This window comes from Peromyscus maniculatus, chromosome 4 (genome assembly GCF_049852395.1).
Source record: "Peromyscus maniculatus bairdii isolate BWxNUB_F1_BW_parent chromosome 4, HU_Pman_BW_mat_3.1, whole genome shotgun sequence".
Taxonomy (NCBI): Eukaryota; Metazoa; Chordata; class Mammalia; order Rodentia; family Cricetidae; genus Peromyscus; species Peromyscus maniculatus.
The window spans coordinates 105,247,036-105,272,601 of record NC_134855.1 but is presented as its reverse complement, the minus strand read 5'-3'; the positions used below and the strand labels follow the sequence as shown (position 1 = coordinate 105,272,601).

Genomic DNA, 25,566 nt, shown 5'->3' with positions numbered 1-25,566 from the left:
TACTAGAAATAACAGAAGTGATTCAGGGTCGAGCACATTTCTCTTGTGTAGACAGCTTTCCCTTCCCCCCCTTCTTGGGTCAGAGCGGGGGAGTTGTAAGTTCTAGATGTTCTGTGGTGATGGGGAGTGGTGCCAGCTAAGGGCCTGGAGCGCCTTAGTGGCCAGCAGCGGCTAAGGGACTGTTTGTTGGGTGTGCTCTGAGGAGCCCAAGTCCAGCCATCCCACTGGGTATGAGTTGTTCTGTATGCTGCCGGGGTGAAAAGCCGCTGGAGTTCCTGGGCCTTGGCCCCACCACATGTGCGCATGTGCGCATGTGCAAACTGGCCATCTCTCTTGTCTTCTCTGAGCCTCCGTGGTTTTCACTTGTAAGAAACCAGAATTATGAGTCCTTTGGGACTTGGGGAACTGAAGAGCCTGGAGCTTTTCAGAGGCTTATGAAGGGGACCCTGTCTTGGCATTGGGACCAGGACCCAGCAGGGACTGGGCCGAGGGACCAGCGTTTGTTCTAAGTGGTGCCTGGCACGTGGGTCCTGGGTCTGGCGAGTCCATAAAGACCCTGCAGTTAAAGCAACATGGCAGGCAGGGGTGGTGGCGGCTTTCCCTGGCTGGCTGACGTCTAGTTCCACAGAGAGTCCCAAGTCTTGCCCCAGGCTCTTCACTGACCCTTGCTTGAGGATCAGTGGGAGGGTGCCGGGCGCCAGTTGCTGCGGCTCTGCCGTCTGTCTCTGAGGTACTGGTAATGTGACATTCTTCTTTGCCTTTTCCCTGCAGAAGCCTCAGCTCCCATACACCGGGGTCTCTCCGCAGCCCCACACTCACCATAAGGTGCCGGATGTCGGGGTTCCTTTGTGAGTTTATGATTTGTCTCGGCCAGGTGCTAGCAAGTGTGGGGGCGTGGCTATGTGCTGCTTCTAGAGTTCCGGTGCCTGGCACCCATGCCCGGTACCAGACAGCAGCTCGGTGGGGATTCTCTGAATCTCTGAGGGAATCTTTTCAACAAGGAGAGAAAACTGGGGCCTTCTATCTACCTCCAGCTCCGGCTGCCCCAGCCCCCAGCCTAAGGCTGGGTCTTGGGAGAGATACTGATGAGGTTGTTCATGAAGGGGCCTCTGGTGGCCAGGAGTGGGGTCTGCTGCTGAGTGGGCAGAGGCTGCGAGATGGTGTGTATTCAGGGTCAGTGGGGATGGGTGTGACGGGAAGGAGAGCAAGGGACATGGTGTAGGGGGCCTGGTCGGGTTCTATAGGGCATTTGTTGGTATTTGAGGGAGAGGTGTTAAATAGTATCCGTCTAGGTAGCCCAGACAGACCCCAAACTTGTGATCTTCCTGGCCCCTCCCCTCTACTGCTGGGATTACAGGTGTGTTGACTACCCTGGCTGGACGGGACCTTGGTTCTCGTTCATTGTACTATCCGAGGGGGCTTCAGAAAGCACACTTACTATGCCCACCCCAGGTATCAAAAGCCTGAGGCCTCTAGGCATGTTCTCTTTTAGGGATACTGGCCTTTTATTCTCAGAGAGGTCTGGAATCTCTGCGTGGAACTCCAACTCTGGACACCCAGGGGCAGGCAGGGCCGAACACACAGATGTAAGACCTTCAGGGATAAGCAAGCACTCAGGGCTTCTCAGTGTGTCCCCATGCCAGGAGCAGGGACACTCCCCAGGACTCATTAGAAACGAGCATCCAGCCAGGCCTGTGTCTCAGCTTCTGGGGAGGCAAAGGCAGGAACATCGAGGACCACCGAGGCTGCAGAATCAGTGGAAAGCCAGACTGGGCAGCTTGATGAGACCTGCCTCAAAATAAAGTTAAAAACAGGCTGAGGGTATACAGCTTGGTAGGAGAGTGTTTTGACTAGTGTGTGCAAGGCCCTGTGTTCAATCTCCAGTAAAATACGACACAGACACAGACACACTTGTATCTTGAGGTCCTCCCTAGACCTATGGTGTCTGGATGTGGGACCCAGCAGCTTGACTCTTATCCATCTCCAGAGATCACTGTGACATACCCCAGTTTGAAGACACAGCTCTTGGGGGACCTGGTCTTCTATAGGGACATTGACATCCATCCAGAGTCAAGGACATTTCCAGGTATAGGCAGATGCCTGGAACTTTAGTGAGAATCCTGGCTTCCCTGTCAGAAGCAGACAGAAGGAGGATTGGGACTCCAAGTATACACGGGGGTCCTCCTGGAGGTATTTGCGGCCATCCTGCAAGGGGGCAATGAGACTGGGGGAAATGGGTAGACTCAAACTATGTCCAAGGCAGGGCTTCTAGAGCTTGCTATGAGAAGAGATGGTCAAGGGGTGGAAGGTAGGGCTACCCTTGGGGCATGAGGGTTGGAATACAGGGAAAAAGCTGCAGGTTTGTGGGGATGCTCTGTGTTTCCAACCAGACCTGGTAAGTTTGGGGGGGAGCGTATTTTTTATATCATAAATACCTGGAACCCTCACAAGGTTATTGCTCTACAGTTCTGTAAGCCTTGCAGGTCTCCCTGCTAAGACGACACAGGTGTCCTGGGGGCTCTTGGGAATAATACTGTGGGAGCCCACAGAGGTTTCCTAGTGAGATCTGAGTTTGCTTTACCAGCAGGGCTGCATAAGAGGATGACTGGACCACGGGTCTGGGTACCAGGTGTTTGGAAGGGTCTGCACCAGGCTGTATCTAGCAGGAGGAGGTCTTTTGCCTCTGTAGATGTAACCAACCGTCTTATTAAATAAGAAACACAGAAACAATGTAAAAGAGAAAGCCAAGAAGTCAGAGCTCAGAGCTAAAATCTCACCCTTCCTCCTGCTGTCCCAGCTTCGCGAAAAGAGACCTACTTCCTGTCGGTTCGTATTTTTAAAGTATGTTGTTCTGCCTTCTCATTGGTTGTAAACCCAAACACATGACTGCCTCGTCACTGTCTGAATGTACAGCCCCCTAGGTCTTAAAGGCATATGTCTCCAATGCTGGCTGTATCCCTGAACACACAGAGATCTTATGGGATTAAAGGCGTGTGCCGCCACCGCCACACTCTTGCTATGGCTCTAATAGCTCTGACCCTGAACACACAGATATCTATGGGATTAAAGGCGTGTGCCACCACCGCCACACTCTTGCTATGGCTCTAATAGCTCTGACTCCCAGACAACTTTATTTATTAACATACAATCAAAATAATAATTCAGTACAATTAGATTATCACCACATTTCCCCTTTTCTATTTTAATAAAAAGAAAAAGAAAGCAAAAGGTTATAACTAACAAAAGAAAAACTATATACAAAAGTACAATAACTATATACAATATATACGAGTAATAAATACCTAAACAGGTATTTGACAAATCAGAGAAAATAATTCCATTATCTATCCTATTTTGATAATTCCAAGATGTATCTAATGTACTTTCTATCCTAATTAATTTTCAACTATAACTAACTAATCTTCAACCATAACTAACTAATCTTCAACTCCCTCAGAGACCCAAGAAGGGAATAATAGTAGCTAACAAAAATAAAAACAGGAAGTGCATGCAAGCAACTTCCAAAAAATTTTGTGAGTTGACAGAAACAGCCAGCTGCCTGGGCAGTCACCTGAGGTTTCTCCGCAGTGTTGGGGCATCATCTTCAGCCTATAGGCTTAGTGTATCTGACAGACTCATTTGTGAAGTAGGATGTACACAAGGTCAACAGTTCAACCTCACATTGGGTGAGAGCAGTCCACGTACCAGAAACACCTGAATTCCACTAGTGTCCTGTCATGATTCAGGATTTTAAATTCTAGAAATTGTTGACAGTTTTTTAATTCAGCTGTCCATTCTTCTTGGCTGTGTATATATGGCTTCATCTCAGCATCCCCTTCTTCTCCACATCCCTCTATTAAATGCCAGTCTACTTTTGAGAGGCATGAGCTTTCAGCTGCTGTTCCATTGTACAACAGAATCCATCGGCCCTCTGCCTGTTAAGCTGCCTTCGAAGAAAAGGGCACCGTACCTTTTCCGGATGCGAAGGCCACTTCAGGGATGGGGCCATATTGTCCTGGCCTCAGAAGATGCCTTTTGATAAAGCCATAACCACACTTGTTTTGGCAAGAATCAGTAGTCCCTTGTTTCGTGATCTGTCTGTCCATTTTGTCCTGTTGATTCGAGGATACTTTGTTGTCCAGTGGCTAACTTTTGCCAGAATGAAAGTTGACTCCATATGCAGTTTTTTCAATGCCCATATTTTCTCTAAAGTAGATTGGTACTGCCAGGAGCCGACATGTCTCAAAAAAGAAAAATTTTCTAAGTTATTAAAACATTTTAAATGCCATATTCTGTAGATCTCTGAAGGGTTTGAAGATGACCTGTCTAAAACATCTCTGCTCAATTTTTAAAACATATCTAATATGACTACAAGTTCTATGATAATGTCTAACTACTAGCTTTCATTTCTTTATATCCTAATAGTTGATAATAATAACATTCAAGGATCAGAAATTTGCATTACATTGTTAAATGGATGGAATAAATACAATTAGAAATATACATATAGCATTTTCTAACAATATCAGTTTCAAATTTGTGTACAATATAAAACAATTCAATCCAATGTAAAGTATTTAAAACTAGTAATTGTCTTTCTCTTTTCTTTCTTTTTTTTTCTTTCTTTCTTTCTTTCTTTTTTTTTTTTTTTAACAAGAACCTTAAATCTAATCTCCTTTGCTTAGCCTTTTTCCTAACCCTTGACAATAACTTGTAACCAACCCCCCTAAATACTGAAAATTATCCCAGACCCAAAACCCATTAAAAAGACCAAAAAACCACCCGCCCCACACCACCTCTTTGGGAATGTGGGCGTCGTATTCTTAAAATTGCTTCCTGCTGGGTATGGGCGAAGTTTTCTTTATCCTGAAAGAAAAATTTTAGGTTAATTGTCAAATTCTAGGAGAGGTAACATATCCTTCATTATCCAGTCTGTGTATAATGCCAAAGTTGAGGGTTTATCTCAAGTCCTTATTCAAGTAGTCTTTGAGACTGGATCATCTCAGCTAGTCATCTCAAATTTGCTCTGAGCACCTTGTAGTTCAAAGCTGATCTATGGATGATGTTTGTCAGCTTAATGATATTATTATGGTCCACGTGGAATTGTTGTTGTTGTGGGGCCCCATCTTCTTTCTGGAGACTTCAGTTGATGTTAGGCCTGGCCGTGATTTCCTGCAGAAAACTGATAAGAGACTCGAACACAAAAACATATATATGCAGCTAGCCTTTTTTCTAGAATTAGTTAGTACTCTATGTGACCATTCATATCTTAACAAAGTTTAGAATGTATATATATATATATATTAATCTTGTAAATTTTGATATAAAATTTATACTTTGAGAAAAGTTTAAAGAATCAGAATAGAATCAAAGAGTTGAGATTAGTAATAGAATAGTCCCTTAATTAATTTTGCTTTTGTCCTGTACCATAGCAGAAGATGGCTCTTATTCTGGCATGATACAGGGAGTTTGCATTTTCCTTTTAACAACATGCTTGATTTTAAAGAAGGAGAGAGCCATTCTCCAACTCCAAAGTCAGCTTTAAATTTTAATTGAACTGGGACTGTTAGAAGACCAATAGTGTTAAATCTTTAGAGAAAAGCAGAAACAAACATTTAGGAAGACATAAAATTTTTTTTTTAGATAATATATACCCATACACCGTTTCACTCTGTTTCTTGGGATAGATGATTTGTCCCTTTTCTTCAGTTGTCTCATTTGTCCAGTGTTCTTCAGATTCCTTAACCTTCATTCTCCTAAAAGACAAAAACAAAAACCTTTCCCCAAGACTAATTTTGGGGATGTTCCTTTTTGGCAAGTTATTATCTGATGAAATGAAAAGGCATGTTTTATTGATACAAGTTAGTTTAAATTGGATGTTCATGCTGGTTGATGAACTATCACCTCCTCTAATTAAGAGGTCTCTCTTGTTCAAATCGAACCTTTATCAATTTTGATGGTACCCACAGCTTATCTTCTCCTGTAGAAACAAAAGCAAAACCACGTCCCCAATGTAATACATACCCTGGTTTCCATTCTGAGGTCAGCACATCCTTAAAGTATATAGGCTGATTTAATTCTGTAGTTTTTTCTATTATCCAATGTCTCTCTGCAGCTGTTGTTCCTTTCTCATTGGCATTCAGAAAATTCAAAGTTAGAAGAGCATTATGCAGTCTATTTCTGGGGGTTTTTGTTACCCATTTCTGTTTATTTAGCATATCCTTTAGAGTTCTGTTTGATCTTTCTATAACTGCTTGACCTGTAGGATTATGTGGTATGCCTGTAATATGCTTTATATTGTAATAAGCAAAAAACTGTTTCATTTTAACAGAGACATATGATGGAGCATTGTCAGTTTTGATTTGTGCAGGTATACCCATGATGGCCATAACTTCTAGCAAATGAGTGATTACAGAATCAGCTTTTTCAGAACTCAAAGCAGTTGCCCATTGAAATCCTGAATAAGTATCGATAGTGTGGTGTACATATTTCAATTTTCCAAATTCTGCAAAGTGAAACACGTCCATCTGCCAGATTTCATTTCTCTGAGTACCCTTTGGGTTACATCCTGCTGGTAATGGAGTCTGATTGTAGAAGGAACAAGTAGGACATTTCTTTACTATTTCTTTGGCTTGTTGCCATGTTATGGAAAAATCCTTTTTTAAACCTTTACTATTGACGTGATGTTTTTTATGAAATTCTGAGGCCTCCAGCACATTTCCTATCAATAATTTATCAATCTCTTCATTGCCTTGTGCTAGAGGGCCTGGCAGACCAGTATGGGATCGAATGTGAGTTATATATAAAGGATGATTCCTTTTCCTGATTGTATCTTGTAATTGAATAAATAGTGAAGTTAATTCTGAAGCATCAGGGATAAATTCTGCAGTCTCAATATGTAACACCACTCTTTCAGCATACTGAGAGTCAGTTACTATGTTGAGAGGTTCTGAAAAATCCATTAATACCAACAGAATAGCATACAATTCTGATTTTTGCACTGAATTATACGGACTTTGAACCACTTTACTTAAATTTTCTGATTTGTAACCTGCCTTTCCTTCTTTGTTGGCATCTGTATAAAATGTACGAACTCCAGATATGGGTTTTTGCCGTACAATTCGAGGCAAGATCCATTCAGCTCTCTTTATAAGATCAATTCTATTGCTTTTGGGATATTTGCTGTTAATTTCTCCCAAAAAATTACTGCAAGCTCTTTGCCAAGGTTCACTTTCTGCCCATAATTTTTCAATGTCCTCCTTAGTTAATGGTACGACAATTTCTGCTGGGTCTATGCCTGCTAATTGACGAAGTCTCATTTTTCCTTTGTAAATCAAGTCAGAGATTTTTTCCACATAAGTTTTTAATTTTTTATTTGGTTTATTTGGTAAAAATATCCATTCCAATATAATATCTTCCCTCTGCATTAATATTCCAGTAGGAGAACGCCTAGAAGGTAAGATAACCAAAATGCAATCCAGCTTTGGATCAATACGATTCACGTGTCCTTCATGCACTTTCTTTTCTACCAAGGCTAATTCTTTCTCAGCTTCAGGTGATAATTCTCTTGGACTATTTAAGTCCTTGTCACCTTCTAAGGTTTTGAACAAATTAGTCAGTTCATCATTTTTTACCCCAACAATAGTTCGTAGATGAGAAATATCTCCAAATAATCTTTGAAAGTCATTAAGAGTCTGTAATCTATCTCTCCGAATTTGCACCTTTTGGGGTCTAATTTTTTGTAGCTCTATTTTATATCCTAAATAATTAATAGAATCTCCTCTTTGTATCTTTTCAGGAGCAATTTGTAATCCCCAGCGAGGCAAAATTTTCTTTACTTCTTCAAACATTATTTCTAAAGTATCTGCATTTGAGTCAGCTAGTAAAATATCGTCCATATAATGATAAATTATAGATTTAGGAAATTTTTTACGTATCACTTCCAATGGCTGTTGTACAAAATATTGGCACAGAGTTGGGCTATTCAACATTCCCTGTGGGAGGACCCTCCATTGAAATCTTTTAACCGGTTGAGAATTATTATAAGTAGGCACTGTAAAAGCAAATCTTTCTCTGTCTTTTTCTTGTAAGGGTATTGAAAAGAAACAGTCTTTTAAATCAATAACTATGAGAGGCCATCCTTTTGGTAACAGAGTAGGCAAAGGCATCCCAGATTGTAGAGAACCCATTGGCTGAATTACTTTGTTAATTGCCCTAAGGTCTGTTACCATTCTCCATTTACCAGATTTCTTTTTAATAACAAATACAGGAGAATTCCAAGGGCTGGTTGATTCTTCAATATGCTGAGTATTTAACTGTTCTTCTACCAGCTCTTCTAAAGCCTGGAGTTTCTCTGTTGTTAAAGGCCATTGCTGGACCCATACAGGCTTGTCTGTTAACCATTTTAAAGGTAGAGCTGTTGGTGTCTTTGGAAGATCATCAGTTATTGTGCCCTGTTCTTGTATAATATGGATGGCTGGTGACCACTCATTAGAACAATATCTTCTAATATTTCTCTCAGTAACATGTGCTAGTTTATGATTTGTTTCTGAGATTGGAGGGATGTTAATCTGAGTATTCCATTGTTGCAACAAGTCTCGACCCCACAGGTTCATAGTTATGTTAGCCACATATGGTTTTAATTTTCCTCTCTGTCCTTCTGGACCTATACATTCGAGCCATCTTGCACTCTGTTTCACCTGAGATAATGTCCCAATTCCTAACAGTTGAACGTTTACCTCCTGAAGAGGCCAAGTTGGATGCCAAAATTCTGGTGCAATTATGGTAACGTCCGCACCTGTGTCTACCAGACCAGACAACAAAACACCATTTATTTTTATCGTTAATTTTGGTCTTTGTTCATTAATAGAAGTTTGCCAAAAAATTTTCTTTATGTTTTCTCCTGAATTTTCTATTCTCTCTGTTTCATCATTCTGACCAGCATGATTTATTCCAATAGGCATTTGGTTATTTAATCGCTCTCCAGAGCAGGCATTTCCTCTATGGCTGCCGGAAAGGTTTGAACTGGATTTGCACTGGGGGCCTGCCTGAGGCCCCTCTGGGAGTTTCCCGAAGACTGAGGCAAAGGATTACCCTGTCTGTCCTTTGTTGATCTACATTCGTTGGTCCAGTGTTTTCCCTTACCACACCTTCTGCATACTCCAGAAGGAAGGGGCATTCTGTTGCCATTGTTCCTTGAAGAAACATTGTTTCTGGAAATGACCTGTCTACAGTCCCTTTTCAAATGTCCTTGCTTTCCACATCCAAAACATCTAACACTCCTCAAACCTTTTGAAATTACTTCTCCTACCCATGTATCATCATGCTCATCAGCTTCAACATTAATTGTTTCTCTAATCCAATCTTCCATAGGTGCAGATCTTGCCCTTAATGGCCTGATTATTCTTTTGCATGCTGCATTCGCATTCTCAAAGGCCAAAGATTCAATTATTGCCTTACCAGCTTCTGAATCCGAGACCGTTCTCTTTACTGCTGAAGCCAGTCTTTGTAAAAAATCTGTAAAAGACTCTTTTGGGCCTTGCTTCACCTTTGTAAATGACTCAGATTTTTTTCCTGGTTCCTCAACTTTGTCCCATGCATTCAAGGCTGCCGTTCGACATAAAATTAGGGTTTGGACATCATATAAACATTGTGCTTGTGCTGAAGCATATTGGCCTTCGCCCATAAGCTGATCCTGGCAAACTTGTACTCCTTTATCCCTCCATTGTTTTTCTATGTTTTTAGCCTCCTCCTTAAACCAAGTCAGAAATTGAAGTCTCTGGCTGGGTTCCAGAACACCTTGTGCGAGGTCCCGCCAGTCCTGTGGTACTATCCTATTATATGTTGACCAAGTGTTTAACATTTGCTTTACATATGGGGAATGCATGCCATAAGATACTATTGCCTCCTTAAACCTTTTTAAATCCAACATTTCAATTGGAGCCCAAGTATTTTGTGTAGCCATTTGATCAGGCATCTGCTGTACTGTTACAGGATAAATTAAGGGTGACTGTGTGAAAACAGGCTTTCTTTCTGCAACCTTATGATCCCGACTTGAAACAACTTCACTGTTAATTTCTTCTGTCTGAATTTTTACAGGTTTAACAAGTTCTTCTAACGCTGTTATCCTGGCACTTAAATTGACTATCTTTTTAAATATTAAAATGTGGATTATTATAGTGATGAGGTGCATAATTCCACCAATACTAATATTATATAGTTGTTCCATTGCCAGACTGCCTAAAATTTCGAACAAAAACCAATTTTCTTCCAATGTACACATAAAACCCATTTGTTTTTTAATGTGGAAAAAAATTCTCTTTTAGATAGTTTCCTTTAAAATATCTGATATATTATGACTTACCAAATCTGCGTAGAACAGTAGAAATCCGAGGGGATTTTCAAAGCAGCCACCTAGTGTCCCAGGTGTAAATCCAGAGAGAGAGAGAGAGAGAGAGAGAGAGAGAGAGAGAGAGAGAGAGAGAGGAAAGAGAGAACGCACAAGAAAGCGTAGCCGGCTAAAGCTTAAATGCAGCCACGTGTTCCCTCTTGTGCCGAGTCAAGGCTTGGGTCTGGCTTCCTTAAGCTCCGACCACGTGCGTTGGCTTTACAGGCAGGGCCCTGTTCGGCAGGGCAGGTCTGAGTTGTTTGTAGCACCGGCTTTAGGCAAGCTGCTCACAGACCTAGGCCCGGGCTAGAAGTTGCTACCTGGACTAGGACGCCAGCAGCTCGGACTAAGAAGCCGATCGCCGCCGGCCGCCGTGTGCCGCCGCTGCCGCCGCCGCCGCCGCCGCCGGCCGCCTGCCGCCCTTGCGGGAAAGCGGACCTGCCGCCAAGCCAAGCAGTTTTTAATGGATTCTTGTCACGTTGGGCGCCAGATGTAGATGTAACCAACCGTCTTATTAAATAAGAAACACAGAAACAATGTAAAAGAGAAAGCCAAGAAGTCAGAGCTCAGAGCTAAAATCTCACCCTTCCTCCTGCTGTCCCAGCTTCGCGAAAAGAGACCTACTTCCTGTCGATTCGTATTTTTAAAGTATGTTGTTCTGCCTTCTCATTGGTTGTAAACCCAAACACATGACTGCCTCGTCACTGTCTGAATGTACAGCCCCCTAGGTCTTAAAGGCATATGTCTCCAATGCTGGCTGTATCCCTGAACACACAGAGATCTTATGGGATTAAAGGCGTGTGCCGCCACCGCCACACTCTTGCTATGGCTCTAATAGCTCTGACCCTGAACACACAGATATCTATGGGATTAAAGGCGTGTGCCACCACCGCCACACTCTTGCTATGGCTCTAATAGCTCTGACTCCCAGACAACTTTATTTATTAACATACAATCAAAATAATAATTCAGTACAATTAGATTATCACCACATGCCTCAGCCCTTGGCATTGTTATAAAAAATCCCTTTTGAATAAAATTCTGAGCCAGTGGATAAGGATCCAGGCCCTCCCGAGGCTATCCTGTGTTTCTGTCTTTTTCTCTCCTCTATCCTTCTATCTAAATCTCTTATCCCTCTCTCCTCCAGAGTACCCAGGTAAAGGTGTACTTTTACAAATACAAGTACAAATGCTCCCTTGCCTTTACCCATTTCTTGGGGTGCCTCATTGGTTCATGGCCTCTTCCTCCATTTCAGCAACACCAGGCGGAGCCTTCTGTCCTGGCCTCTCTTCCAGTTTCCCTTCCACTTTATTCCGAGAGCCACCTGCATGATCCAGGGTGCATCCCGGTCTTAAGGTCAGCTGAGCAGCAACTTTAGTTAACTTCATCTGCGGCTGGAATCCCCCTTCTGCTGTGTGGCCAGATAAACCCATGGGTTCCAGGCGTTGATCTTGGACCTATTATTCTGCCTAGCACAAGGGTATGGTGGGAAAGACCCACATGGAATCATGAAGGAGGCAGAGGTTGCACCCATCTGCAGAGTGGCCTGAAGGGAGGTTTGCTATCAGCACGTGGTGAGGACACAGCGGTGTGAGACTAGAGCATCACTAAGGATGTGAGGCAATAAGGAACCAGGTTCCAGGGCTGAGCTAATGCTGCCATTGACAGATTAGAGGAAAACAGTGCTCAGAGCAATGGAGGAGGCAGGGAGGTCAGACGCTGCTGACAAGGTGGGTATGGGGGGCCCCATGTACATCTGAGGCTCTCTGTCATCTGTGGATGACACCCCATCACCAGCTGGAGCACCTCCCATTGTCCCTGAGATGCTCAGCCCCGCCTCCTCTGCCTTTCAGTCCTGGTCATCCTGTGTCCCGTTGGCCTAGCCAGAGAACTCTTGACTCTCAGCAGATGTCATCTATTGGCCAGACCAGTCCAGGAGAATAGGCGTCCTGGTGTGGAGTTGATACAGCCTCAGCACCTCACTGGAGATCCCTGACTGAAGAGGGGTGTGGCCTGTCCAGTCTGTGATTTGAGGATTTCCAGCAGTCTGTTTCCTAAACCTGGAACTCCATCTGGGACCCACCACTTGAGTCAGTTGTGATCTCCTGGAAATGTTTGGGGCATTAGAGCCTCCCAGCTGGCAGGAATTTGTTCTTGCTGGGGCATGAGGTGTATTCTAGCCAACATAATGGAAATAAAATGAGAGCTCTGTGATCAAGCCAACAGAAGGGCCAAGCTGCAGAAGCCCTGAGGAGAGAGAGACTCCTCCCAGGAAGGGGAAGGAGAGGTGTTTCCCCTGCACCTGGAGCCTGATAGGTCCCAGAAAACAGGACTCGCAGTGGACACTGCCATGGCCTAGTATGCACACCCCCACTCCACAGAAAGGCCTTCCTGTCAGGTATGAACCCAAGAGAGGGAAGATGTTGGACTAACACTGAGTGTCCAGAGCACACTCCTCCCCACCCCCTCCCACCCCCCCAGCACTGTTTGGGCTGGGTATTTCTCTAGGTTCCAGGCCCTTCTTAACTACTTGGCTCATTAGCTTGCTGTGTGACTGTGCCTTTAACCTCAAGGCTCAGTTTGCTGGTCTTTGAAATGGGAATCACGGGAGATTCTTTGCCTGTGTGGTTCACTGGGCTGTGGTGAGCTTTAAAATGTTTTGAAAGAGTGGAGGTGGGAACTCAGAGCCAGGGTCCCCGGGGCCTTAAGCCTGGGGACGTGGGGGCAAGGTTGACAGAGCCTGACTCCCTGCCCTTTGTCCACCTCCATGGCCCAGGGCTTGGCGTTGATGCTGCGTCTCAGTTCAGACCTCCTAAGTTTTAGCAGCTGGCCCCCCTCCATTTTCCTCCCCAAGATTTGGCAGTGATACTGGCTTCCCATCGAGTGAGGCCACTACATACCCTGCCACTCACAGGAAAGACCCTCTGACCAGATGGCAACAGGGTATAAGATGAGATGTGGTTCTAGAAAGAACGCTGGCCACTGCTCTCTGAGCAGCAGTGAGATGCTCCAATCTGAGCCAGCTCATCTGTAGAGAGGGCTTCAGAGAGGGGCATAGCTCCCCTGGGAATGTCCCTGATCTTTCCTTCGCATGACCCCAGGGATTATGTTAAGAGGACACTACCTTCAAAGTTCCTGTGTTCCTGTCCACACACAACTGTGGGCTCTCCACTAAGAGCCTCAGCATGCCCAGAACCACCTGGCAATCAGCAGGTGTCAGGTGGATTAGTTTAGAGTCTGCCGCCAATAGCACAGTTCCAAAGACCAGGGAAGTTATAAAGACAGAAGCCTGGCTTTACCTGCTGTTCTGAGCTTTCCAGGTTCAGGTCTGTCTAGTAATGGGTTCTCGCTGGGAGCATCACCTGGGCAGTGCAAGGCATTATATGGAGAGAGTCAAGGAACTTACCTGTGTTTCTCTTTTAGTCTCTTCCTTACAAAGCCATCAAGATTCCATTATGAGGGTTCCATTCTGACCACCTTATCTAATACCAATCACCACCTAAAAATCTCCCCCTCAGAATACCCAGATTGGATTCAGTTCCTACTTTCTTACCATGGGCATTAAATTTCACCAGCAGAAGCCTGAAAATGATTAATGCAGTTTTGATGGGACCCTGGTTAGTTCCCAAAAGAATAGAAACAAACATAAGCCAATCTGATTCTAATCTCTATGGCTTCCACCATGTCACGATGCACCCAGAAAGCCTTCACCAGGAGCCATCCCATTTAGATCCTTCAGTTACCAGAATTGAGAGCCAATAGATCTCTTCATCAAGTATCCAGTCGAGTACTCTTAATTTTTTTATTTTAAGTTTTCTTTCATATGTGTGGGTGTTGTCGTGGTTTGAATGCCAATGGTCCCCAGAGGCTCATATGTTTGAATATTTGGTCCCCAGTTGGTGGAACTGTTGGGGAAGGATTAGGAGGTGTGGCCTTATTGGAAGAGGCGTGTCACTGGGGGAAGGCTTTGAGGTTTCCAAACACTTGCACCACCATCACCCTCTCTCCTGCCTCTAACTTTTGGATCAAGATGTAAGCTCTTAGCTGTTCCTGACACCATGCCCTTGCTCCGCCATTACAGACTCTAACCTTAGACACCATTAGCCCCCAATAAACTCTTTCTTCCATATGTTGCCTTGGTCATGGTGTCTTACCACAGCAATGGAAAACTAACTAAGACAGCAGTTGGTACTAGGAAGTGGGCCATTGCTGGGACAGATCTGACCGTGCTGTCTTTTGGAAGCATGTGGAAGACTTTGGGACTTTGGACTAGGAAAGCTGTTGTGTGCTGTAAGCAGGGCTTAATGGGAAATCTTAGTAGGAGCATGGAAGGCAGTACAATGTGGACTATGGAGGCCCAGCTCAAGAGGTTTCAGAGGGGAATAATATTAGCAGTTGAGCTAGAAACTATTCTTGTGATATTTTGGCAAAGAATGTGGCTGATTTCTGCCTTTGTCCTAAAAATCTACCTGAGCAGGTGGATCTCTGAGTTCAAGGCCAGCCTGGTCTACAGGGCAAGTTCCAGGACAGTCAGGGATACACAAAGAAACCTGTCTTGAAAAAAATAAAAAACAGTCTTCCTGAGGCTGTTACTGATTTCCCTGGCAGAGGAGATTTCAGTACAGCCTAATGTTGGCTCTGTTGTGTGGTTATTAGTAATCATTGTTACAAAGGTCTACAGTGAAAAAGAGCAAGCAAGGCAAAAAGAAATACAAAACGTACAGTTTAAAGTGAAGAAGAGCAGCAGAAGATTTAATGTTGGAGTCAAGGCTTGTGCTGAAAGAGATTAGAAAACTAAAGAAAGGTTTGTTCCAAAATGGAATAAAGAGGCGGTGCCTTCAGAGACCCCACCCAGCTAAGCTTCCAACTTGTGCGAAGGAAAGACCAAAAGCATTTTATGCTCCAAACACAAAACAGCAAAGGAAAGCTGCAGCAAATTTCGGGGACCAGGCTCTACCCCAAGTGGGCAGCCACACTCGGCAGTGTCATCCTTGTGGTTCTGGATTTAGAGTCAAGAAGGACACATGAGTAAAGGGTTTGTGGAATCTTCCTCCACTGTTGCGTAGAGCTGCTGAGACCAGGCATGTGGCAGCAACCTGTGGTTCTCTTGGGAATTTTTCAACTGTCAAGAGATGGAGGCTAGTGGGAGGAAGCTGGGTCACTGGAAGCCCACAAGGGGACTATGTGTGAATGTCATTCCTTAGGAGCTGTTCTCCCTGGGGAGATGGAGTCACTCACTGAACTTGGAGCTTGTCAATTCAGCAAGGCTGGCCAGCCGGTGAATTCCTTGAGATCCTCCTGCCTCAGCTTCCCCAGTACCTGAATTACAAGCAAACCACCATAGCCAGCTTTTCTACAGGGGCATTGGGAATTGGATGCAGGTCCTCATGTCTGCATGGCAAGTACTTTATTGGCTGGGCTGCCTCCCCAGCCTCCTTGAGAGCCCAGATTCTTTTTCCCTATTCACATCCCAGCCCCAGTGAGAGGAGCAGGTTTTTGGGACCCTGTACTCTTGTGGTGATGTGCTAGGTGGACATTACTCCAAAACAAAAGGACCTGGAGATCATGGACTGAACTATCCAAGACCCTGATGGAAACAAACTTTCCTTCCTGTAATTTGTTTACCTCAGGTATTTTGTTACAGTGATGGGAAGCTAACAAACTCAGAAATCTTCCTTAAGGTCCAGAGTTCCTTTACAGGTAAAAGAGACAACTCAGACTAAAGTGGAAGTCTTGCCCCGTGCCTCCTGCTCCCTCCACAGATGTCACTGGGACTCTTCTGTGGGACCACAGGGTCTAGGTCACAGGTGTGTCTAGCATTTTGACATTACAACTTAATGTTGAGTTATAATAAGAAAAAAATTTAAAACTTCAAAAATCTCAAGTTTTAAGTCAGTTTGCAATGTTTGTATTGGACTACATCCATGGTTATCCTCAAACTCATGTGGCCCATGGGTTGGTTAGGCTGGTGTAAAGTCACTGGTGTGGGACCATATTAAGGACTTTAGTGGTCCTGGGACATCCCAAAATAAGTGGAAATTCAACTTTGTGTCCAACAGTCTGGTGTGAGCGAGCCCAGGAGCTCTCCCCTTGATGACCACAGAGATGTTTTTAAAGTGCCGGATTCAATCTTAACTATGCCAGGTGTCCCTGGTGACTTGAGGGGGACTCGTCTGTTCACTCTGGCCAGGCAATGTGACACAGTGGTGACTGCGGGATGCAGGAGTGTGCTGCTGCACCCTGAGGGGCCCTAACTCAGCTGTACTGGGGAGGAGGTGGGGACAGAGTATCGGAAAGGTTGAGCTCACAGGGCCTGGAGCCGGTGAGTACCTCCTTGCTTCTGGAGTCTTCTACAAAGAAGGAACTTTGGGGTCCTCAGCCCACTCTAGAGGAGGTTTAAGGGGGCAGTCTACTCTTGTTTCTGCCTCCTCTCATACTGTGGCAAGACGCAGGAGGCCTTCAGGGCAGCTGCTTGGAGGCGTCAGCCACAAGGAAGCTTTGGTGTGTTCAGCTACTGGAGCAGGCCAAGAAGTCCCCTTTCCCGGGCCCTGTATAGGTCCCCCTAGTGAATCCAAGATCTAAGCCATGTTTCTCCAGCCCCTACAAGTGAGTCATGCACAGAGGGAGGCATGTGGAGTGCAGGGCAGGCCCCTGCTCTGTGCTGTTTATGCACTGGTAAGAAAGCCCAGCTTGAATATGAGGGTGATTTGGCTGCAACATCTGCTACCCTATTGATTACCAGCATTGATTAGACTGATCTGGCTGGCTAGGCAGGTGTCCCCTCCCTCCCTCCCTCCCTCCCTCCCTCCCTCCCTCCCTCCCTCCCTCCCTCCCTCCCTCCCTCCCTCCCTCCCAATTCTATGTGTCTCTCTGTGTGCTTGGCCTGAGAGGATAGCCTCAGACCAAATAGAGGAGGAATGATCTTTAGCTAAGGGCACACAAGTAGCCGCATTCATCTCTAGAACCTTCAAACGAGCTCTCAAAAAAGCCCAGTCTTCAATGTTTCAGATGCTGATTCAGTCCCAATGCCATGGACTTTTTAAAACATGAAGAAAAGCTTCAGGACTAGGGAAATTGGTGAAGTATTTGACCTGAAAACATGAGGCCCTGTTTTCAAACAATTCAGTCCCCTAACCCACAAAGCTCAGCAGAGTAGCATGAGTCCCAGTGCTGACACAGGAAGGTCCTTGAGGTTTACTGAGGCCTGCTGGGCAGAGGTAGAGATTCTAGCTGTCCTGGTGCTCTGGTCATCAGTGGATGCACTGATGGGCAGTGTGGGGGAGACACTGGAGTTTGAACAACACAAAATCCATTTAGCTATATGCTTGTCCTTCTGAGTAACCCTAACCTCAAGGCTCTTCCTCCCCTACCCTGGCCCATCTAGTGGCTGGGAACTGCTTTTTTCTTCTTGACATTTCTTGTTAGGACCAAACATTTGGGGGGCACTCATCCAAATCACTGCAATGATATCCAGGATACCCTGTCTCCAAATCTGGCCACATAGAGCATTAGGGCTTGGGTAGAGCATCCAGTCCATACACAGAAAGCAGAAATAGGCGTATGCCAGCAAGTCACAGCCAACCCAAGGTGTAAGACCAGGATGGGGTAGAGAGCAGTGGGGTCGTCCCCTCTGAGAAGGTGACTGGCATATGAGCAGAGGCCCAGTGGGGGTAGGGTGCCTGGTAGGTTTTATGGGCATGGGACAGTATAGCTGAGTGGAGAGGGGGAGGGGAGAGAGATGTCAGAGGTGAAATCTGAGCTGGGGGTGCTCGGAGGGGACACCAACTGATTTTGTAGTAGGCTTGAGGCAGGATAGGAGCAAATGTGTTTCCAGAAGCTTCCTCTGGCATCCTAAGAAGAAGAAGAAGAAGCTGCGTGGTCAAAGGCAGAGCAGCCTACCTAGAAATTGGTGGTTGGGATCCTGAAGAGAAGGGAAGGAGTCAGCCAGGGCATGAGGATTTCTCTCTCTCTCTCTCTCTCTCTCTCTCTCTCTCTCTCTCTCTCTCTCTCTCTCTCTCTCTCTCTGTGTGTGTGTGTGTGTGTGTGTGTGTGTGTTTTCACATCTGGAGGACAATTTGCAGGAGTTAGTTTTTCCTTGCCTTATGTGGGTCCAGACCTCTGCCCCAACTAGTGCTGATTTCCGATGTGCAGCGACATCACTGGTCCATTTCCATCTTCAATGTTAACTCTGTCACTTCCCTTTCACCCCTGGGTCTTTAGTCATCTGGCTGTGTGCTAGAATCCAGAGGTGTGTAGCTTTGCTCTCTGTATGTGGATACCCAGTTTGTAGTGCTCCCTACTAAACAAACTGTGAAATCCCCTTAACTCTTCAGAGCTCCCTGGGAAACTGGTGAGTGGGTTCACCCACATCACAGCCACACAGTGTTCTCTGTAGTGGCTGTGCAATACACAGATAGGGTAGATCTGTAATAGGAAAAAGTCCTTACGCAGACTGAGTTTATCAAGGTTCTAGAAAAATCCAACTGGGTTTCAGTGTGTGTGTGTGTGTGTGTGTGTGTGTGTGTGTGTTTACACAAACATGAAAACCAGAGGTCAACCTCAGATGTTATTCCTCAGGGGTCAGCCTTGTTTTTGAGATAGGGTTAGACTGGCCGGACAGGGGGTCCCAGGAATCCCACTGTCTCCCCCTCCCAGCACTGGGGTTCCAAGCTTGAGCCATCTCACTCGTCTCTTTATGCGGGGACTGGGGACAAAGCAGCCACTTTACCAACTGAGGCATCTCCCCAGGATTTTTTGTTGGAATTCATTGACTATGCATGTATATGACTTTAAGGAGAAATGGCGTGTTTGTAATATTATCCATCTCTACAATATGATGTTACTATCGCGTGGCCCTATGCAGCATGGACGTTCATCTGTCTGTAGAGGTCCCTTAAGTCTCCCTTACTGCTTCAGTGTCTTTGGGTTGTACTGCTCGTGTGGGTGTCACCTGCTGTTTTTAGTGTGTTTTCACGGTGGCTATTACTGGTGCAGAGAGCTGCTATTGACTTTTCATGAATTCATCTCCCCCTCTTCCTCCCTGTCTTCTTCCTCCTCCTTCTCTTCCACCTTATCCTTCTCTTGACATGGGCTGACATAGCTCAGGTTGGCCTTGACTTGCTATGTAGCCAAGGCTGGCCCTGAGCTCCTAATCCTCTAGTCTCTGCCGCCCAAGTGCTGAGATCACAAGTGTACACCACCACATTTGGTTATCAGTAAGATTTTCATAAATTTTCCCTTCTTATAATCCCCAGATCTTAATTATCATACACTTAAAGAAAGAAAATAAACCACAGTGGAGCTGGCTAACATTTGGGTCATGATCCTGTATCTGTCTTCTAGAGTGAAACGGCATCCGACTTCCCTCCTGATGTCGCTGTTACAAGGTTTGGAGACCAAGATTACCGTGTTGATGGGTAGTGTGAGGATCACTGGTGGTCCTTTGAGAACTGACTGTCTGCTTGGCTTTTAAAGTGGCAGGGTCAGGGGCACTTTGTCCCTTACAGGGTCAGGGACACTTTGTCCTCTGCAGGATCAGGGACACTTTGTCCCCTGCTGCTGGTTTCTCCAGACACAGTCTCACCGAGTAGCCCGAGCTAGCCCTGGACTCTCGTTCTTCCTGCTTGGCCCTCACAACCCTTCAGCCTCAGTCTGCACACTCTCCCACACATCACCATGCCTGGCTTTGTCATTTTAAAAAAGTGTTCATTTTCAACCTCTTCTCTCTCTCCTCCCTGTCCCCCACCTCCCCTCAGCCACCTGTGACTTCAGCTGCAGGGCATCTGGGCCCTTTTCTGGCCTCTGTGGGCACCTGCACACACATGGCACACACATGCACAGGCACAGGGCAGATCGTCCCAGACCTGGTCTTCACAGACTTAGCTTTAGGCTTTGTCCATGAACATCTGCGTTTACTCTTCCTTAGACCTAAAACAGTGGTTCTCAACCTTCCTGATGCTGCGACCCTTTAATACAGTTCCTCATATTGTGGTGACCCCCCACAACCATAAAGTTGTTTTGTAGCTACTTTTTAAATATAATTTTGTTACCCTTATGAATTGTAATATAAATATCTGAATACAGGATATCTGACCCACAGGTTGAGAACCACTGGTCTAGAGCAAATTGTCTTAAACTGGGGCTCACAGCTCATACTGGGTCATGTTACTAAATGTGGAGTTGAGAAAAAGCTGCCTCAGTTTAACATTTTGAGATGGCTTTGCGTTGCTATGGACAAATAGACCCTTGTTTGTTTTTAACAGAGAATATTGTTCTTTTATAATGAATGGGCCACATACCATGCTTTTATTGACTGGGCGGCTTTCAGTTTTGTTGCTGAAAACATTAATAAGAATAAGGCTTCTTTGAATAGCCATGCACAAGTCTCCCTGTAGACTTTGTGAAGCCCCATTTACCCCATGTGATTATGGGCCATAAGTTTGATAAGTGTTTCCTAAGAAATTGCCAAGCAGTGGCCCATTGAGTATACCATTTTATGTACTTGCCATAACAGTACACAAGCTCCCAGGAGATTCACACCCTCACCATCATTCACCACATCCATCTCATGGGCATGACAGATGATTGGATGAATCATCATTTACATTGGCTCATTTGCATTTCTTTGATTGATGGGTTGGTGCTGAGGGCAGCCCTTCTTGTACTGACCATTTATAGATCTTTCGGAGAAGGTGGAGTTATCAGTTATATTATCATTGACTTGCAGAACTTCATTACATGTTCTGGAGATGAGCCCTCATCAGATATATGCACTAGAAATATGTTTTCCCAGCCTGTGATTTCCTACTGGATTTCTTAATGGCTTTATAGGTTTTTGACTGTATTTATTTGTTTAATTTTTTCTTGAGCTCTACTCTTACTTTTCTCTATCATTATCACTTGTTGTTTTGGTTGTTATTGTTTGTTTGTTTGTTTGTTTTGAGACGGGGTCTGGAACTGTAGCCTAGTCTGGCTTTGAACTGGGGACTATCCGCCTGCAACGGGCTCCTGAGTGTTAGGCTTACAGACTGTGAGTCACCAGGCCTGGCTCAGCTCAAGTGCTACTATATTTTTGTTAATGGCCCTTCTTCTGTTTACCTTGAATTTCTAAATTATTTCGGTGTGTGTGTGTGTGTGTGTGTGTGTGTGTGTGTGTGTGTGTGTGTGTGTGTGTGTGTGTTTTCTTGTGGGTACACATGCCATGGTGACAATTGGTGGGAGTCAGTTCTCATCTTCCACTCTCTTTTCCTGTGCTCTGTGTACATCAGGACCGTACACAGGTTCGTGGCTTCCGGGCAGTTCTGTCTCCACCACCACCCCACCTCCTCATCATAGGAGCGCTAGAATTACAGAAGAACGTTATACCACATCTGACTTTATATGTGGGTTCCCAGGAGCCAAATTTAGGTTGTCAGGTTTGCATTGCAAGTGCCTGTACCCAGGGGACCCCCTCACTGGCCCCACACATCTGTTTTTACCTTGAGAAAGAGCTCGGGTCCTCATGTTTTCACGGCAAGGGTTACCAACTGAGGTACCTTCCCAGCTCCTAAAAGGCTTCAGTGGAAGAGTCTGTATCACTGCTTTTCATCCAGCTCTCTTCTCCTCCTCCTGCTCCTTTTCCTCCTCCTCTTTCTCCTCCTGCTCCTTTTCCTCCTCCTCCTCCTCCTCCTCCTCCTCCTCCTCCTCCTCCTCCTCCTCCTCCTCCTCTTTCTCCTCCTTCTCCTCCTTCTCCTCATCTCCTCCTCCCCCTTCTTTTGGTTATTGATTGATTTTTTTTTTGTTTGGTTGTTTTTTTAGGCAGGATTTTCTGTGTAGTGTTGGCTCTCCTGGAACTAACTTTGTAGACCAGGATAGTCTTGAACTCCTTTCTCCTCCTCCTTCTCCTTCTGAGATAGAATTTTACTCTAACCTAGAATGGCCTGGAACTCTCATAGCAATCCTCCTACCTCGGTCTCCTGAATGCTGGGATTACAGTCCTGAGCCACTGTACCTGGGTACCTATCTTCCCCCTCCTTCTCCTCCTCCTCTTCCTCTTCCTCCTCCTCCTTTCTTCTTGGTTTTTCGAGACAGGGTTTCTCTGTGTAGTCCTAGCTGTCCTAGAACTCACTTTGTAGACCAGGCTGTCCTCGAACTCACAGAGATCCACTTGCCTCTGCCTCCCAAGTGCTGGGATTAAAGGCGTGCGCCACCATGCCTGGCCTGATAGAAGAATTTAAGGGCTATGATATTCTCTCTGGGCACAACTTTACCCACACTCAGCAGATCTTGACAGCCCATGTCTTCACCACCACTCAGTTCAAACTTTGCCTTCTCTAATGTGTAGGCTCGTTACAAGTGTATTGTTTCATTTTCAAACACTTAAGGTTTTTCTAAACATTTATTTGGATTTTTAACTTATTACTGCTATGGTCAGATCCATTTTATGTACCAGCATCTGGTATATCCTGGCAACCACAGGGTAGGCTTTTGAAAAGAATGTATGTTCTACAATTTCTGTATAGTGTTCTATAAATATTAATTAGATGAAATTGGTTGATAGTGGCTTCTGAATCTTTTATATCTACTTGCGCCAGTTGCTGAAAAAGAATGTTTGTATCTTCAATTATGGTTGTGCTGTATCTGTTCCTTCCTGTGGTTCTGATTTTTTTATCTACTTATTTACTTTGCTTCAGATATTTAACAGCTATGTTTAAGTGATGCAATATATTCTGTATCGTTCTGTCCTGTCTTCAGGATGAAATAATCTTCTCATCATGGAATTTCTGAGGTTCTTATCCTTTCTCCCCCCTTTTATTCTAGCCCAGCCTGTGCTTCTGTATTCAGGATATCTTTTCTGTAGAAAGCATGTTACTGGGCATTTTTATAACCCAGTCTAAAAAGTCTCCCTCCTCACGAAGGCAAGCCCTCCTTCCGGCATCCATGCTGCTCTGGGCAGCTCACACTGAAGGCTCCTCCCTGGGGTGTGTCCTCCACATCTGTCTGCCCATCCTGCTATGAGAGACAAAGATGTCTCTAGCTCCCCATCTGATTTTTAAAAAAATGAAACAAACAAAAACCTCACTGTGCGGGGCTGGAGAGATGGCTCTGCAGTTAAGAGCACTGACTGTTCTTCCAGAGGACTTGGGTTCAATTCCCATCACCCTCATGGAAGTTTACAACTGTCTCTAACTCCAAGATCTGGCATGCTCACACAGACATACATGCAGGCAAAATACCAATGCAAATGAAATAAAAGTAAATAAATTATTAAAAAAAAAAAACCTCACTGCTGCTGTGAGCATCCTTGTACAGGTGGCCCTGTCTGGAGACAAATCCTCTTGGGACACCAGCCAGAGTGGCATTGCAGGCTCACATGTGGCTTGTCAGGGCCTCATTTGATAGGTAGCCAGATTTACCAGGAGTCCAGGGCTTGAGTACAGATTAGTGGTAGAATGCTCACCCATTCAATGTTCACGCTGCATTCAGGTTCAGTATCACAAAAATGTTAAAAGCCTGGGATGTCCCTATGAAGATGGGAATGACCAGAGAGAAGGGGAAAGACATGGAGAAGAGAACTAGAAGGAGCGCCCGGGCTTGAGGACTGGGACCCACTGCCCACATGGGAGGGGTCACCTTAACTAGGGACGGGTGCCACATCATGGAGCAGGAGGGGAAATGTTGTTGTTGCTTTTACTCTTTGGGGGGGCCTGCCACCCAGCTTTCAAAAAAAAAGTCTCACGGAGATGAATTCTTACTTATAAACACCACCCGGCCTTAGCTTGGCTTAGTTTCCAGCCAGCTTCCCTTAACTTAACTTACCCCGTCTATCTTTTGCCTCTTCCCGTTTTCTTACTTCTGTAAATCTTACTCGTACCCCACTGCTGGCTGTGTAGCTGGGTGGCTGGCCCCTGGAGTCCTCCTCCCTCTCTGGCTCCTCCTTTTCAATCCCTCTTCCCAGATTTCTTCTTCTATTTATCCACTCTGCCTGCCAGCCCCGCCTATCCTTTCTCCTGCCTCACTATTGGCCGCTCAGCTCTTTAATAGACCATCAGGTGTTTTAGACAGGCACAGTAACACAGCTTCACAGAGTTAAACAAATGCAACATAAACAAAAGTAACACCCCTTAAAATGATGCTCTACAACAGGGAAGCAGGCGGGTAGATGGTCTGGAAAGCACTTTGGGGAATTTGCCTTTGAGTACAGCCTCTAAATCAGTGGTTCTCAACTGGTGGGTCACGGCCCCTTTGGGGGTGGAACCACCCTTTCACAGGGTCTCCTAAGACCATCAGAAAACAGATATTTACATTATGATTCATAACAGTAGGAAATTTATGGTTATAAAGCAGCAACAAAATGTTATGGTCGGGGGTCACCTCAGCGTGAGGACCTGTGTTAAAGGGTCGAAGCGTTAGGGAGGTCGAGAACCGCTGCTCTCCATGAAGCAGAAGCCCAGAAACATAAGAGAAGGAAGAGGTAATAACGTCTTCACCTGGGACCAGGGTATGTGGTTGGCCAGGGAAACAGCGGGTGCTTCTGAGGCCAGGCTACCCTATGTGTGCCAGCCGCCCCGAGTGTGCAGGCCACCCCGAGTGTGCAGGCCGCCCCGAGTGTGCAGGCTACCCCACGTGTGCAGACTGACCCAAGTGTGCCCGCCGCCCCGAGTGTGCCGGCTGCCCCATGTGTGCAGACTGACCCGAGTGTGCCGGCCGCCCCGAAGCCTTCCAGGCTGGCTATATGTAGTTCCTGACCTACCGTGTTGGCAGAGACGTGATTATAGTACAAAGGATCTTCTACACCCGTGTCCGCGGAAGACAAGCACTTTGAGAACTTGTTACCCACAAGGGGTGGGCACTTGCAGTTCTCCTGCCCAGAGATTCTACTGTGCATTGTGAGCAAGACGCATGCCGCTCCCGAGAAAATGTATGGGGGAGGGTCTGACCGTTAGGAAATGTCACCGGAAGTCTCAGTCTATCCCCCAAGGCAGCCCTGGCACACATTCTGGTGTGTCGTTTTGTTCGTTTGTCTGAACAGAAATGGAAATAAAAACCCTGGCCCTATCCAGCAAGCTCCTCAGGCTGGGGTGGACCAAGGCTGGTGCCTTCCTCATTCCTGTGAGGTCAAGGAGGGCTACACCTCCCCCTTTCCTGTGAAGTCAAGGAGGGCTACAGGAAGAGACCGTCTAAAAATGGTATCTTGCCGT

At 45.5% G+C, this 25,566-nt stretch overlaps 1 protein-coding gene across 3 annotated transcripts in view; it reads left to right on the top strand.

Moving 5' to 3' along the window:
- Kcnip3 (potassium voltage-gated channel interacting protein 3) overlaps positions 1–25,566 on the top strand; it is an 80,789-nt gene that overhangs the window by 45,771 nt on the left and 9,452 nt on the right. The window lies entirely within an intron of this gene.